Raw genomic sequence first — 1,807 nt, 5'->3', positions numbered from 1 at the left:
TTGTGGTAAAATTAGGTGCCTCGACTTATATGCGGGTCAACTTATACACGAGTATATACGATAATGATCTAGACAAGAAACTCAGAAAATTTGAAACCAGAGTTAATAATTTAGACAAAAAAAATAAAAGACGGAAATGAGCCAAATAAAAATGATAGAAAAATCTGTTGCCAATCTGTCACAAAAATGTAAAGGCATCTCTGATAAGCAGGAAATGACAGAAAGTTAACTGGTTACTCTAGAAATAGAAGTTGTTTGGATGACCAGTTGAGTAGTGTTGATGTAACTGCATCAAAAGGAAAATATGTTGAGATTTCATGGTTTTCCTGAAAAGGGGGAAATAGGAGACAATAGATAATCAACCTATCCAGATATTTAGACATTGCCAAAGGGTTGTTGGATTCCAGGAGCGGGCATTGCTGGGCGGGGCTGTGGCAAGGACCCAGCCGCTGCGCCGGTCCTTGGGCAGGAAACGAATGCACGCAGGTGCAGGCTGCCACGCACGCTGGTGCACCTCCTGCTAGACTGCTTCAAGTTCTGCATGCTACTGCTGAGAGGAGGGGCGTAACTAAGGCAAAAATCACGTGGCAAAATCACCCATTAGTAACCCCCTCTCGGCACACACAAATAATGAGTAACCTACTCTCAGGAACCTGTGAGAACCTGCTGGATCCCACCTCTGAGTGCAGGGTATCCTACATGCCAATTTCCCTTTCCTGTTGCAGACCCTTTCTTTGCCTTTCATGCTATTCTTGAGGATCCCCTTTCCCCCAGGGAGCAGCCTGGGGGGGCGGGGTGTTAACGGACTGCAGCACTATGAGGCAGGAGTGTTGTGATCCACTGTGTGAGCAGAAAACCTGGTCTGGATCTTACCTAAAGTTCCCTCAAAGTGGTTTGCACTGTTCTCCTCTCTGCCATTTTATACTTACAAACCTGTGAGATAATTGGCTGAGAACTACAACTGGCTCGAGGCTAACTTTATTGGCCTGAATGGAGGTTTGAACCTGGGCATCTTTGGCTCCAAACCAGCTTTGTGTTCATTACACCACACCATTTCTCTGTATTAATGGGCTTTTCAAACAGTGTCCCAGAGAGCCTTGGAATTGCTCGAAAACCTAGCAGAGGTTTCTTAATGAGGAAATCAATAATCGTCGACAAGCCTTCCTGAGCGAAGATTACCTATCCATTACCAGTCTTTCCCTTGAGATCCCATGCTGGGTTGGGGGGCACTGGAGGATGGTCAAAGTGGTAGCCTTTGTGAACAACAGCAAGAAGGCTGAACAGTGCTGGAGGGTCAGACTAACCTGTGATAAGGAGGATGAAGGGCTTTTCTTGCATATGTGACGTGCTACTGGGTTTTTTTGGTGATTGATCCACAAGTTGAAGTTGCTTTGGACATGGTTCTTTCGCATGTCTGCCCTCCCTCTGCAATTTCAGTTTGTTTGAGTTCTTCATTGGCCCTTCCCCGTGTCAGGACCAGGCCTGTCAGTGCCCAGATGTCTTGCTGTGTAAGAATTGCAAATGTTTTCCTGCAACTGCTTTTCTGTTTCCCTCTCCCCTTCCTGGCAACTCCCTGGCGCCAGCTCTCCTGCAAGAAGGTGCGAACGGTTCCCAGGTTCTTTGAAGCTCTGTAGTGCAAATGTTGTAGAATTTGTAAGGCACATTTGGTGTGGGACAAATGGGGGGTGGGGTTTGAAGGATATAATCTCTGGATCTAAGCTGGAGAGCTTAGATTCAGCTTTCTATTGTTACTCTACGCATTGTTAGAAATAAACTGCTTTAGGACTTTCCTACGGTCTCTGTTATT

The sequence above is a fragment of the Sphaerodactylus townsendi genome, linkage group LG14 (genome assembly GCF_021028975.2).
Source record: "Sphaerodactylus townsendi isolate TG3544 linkage group LG14, MPM_Stown_v2.3, whole genome shotgun sequence".
NCBI classification, from domain to species: domain Eukaryota; kingdom Metazoa; phylum Chordata; class Lepidosauria; order Squamata; family Sphaerodactylidae; genus Sphaerodactylus; species Sphaerodactylus townsendi.
The sequence above is the reverse complement of the archived record's forward strand: the minus strand, read 5'-3'. Positions refer to the sequence as shown.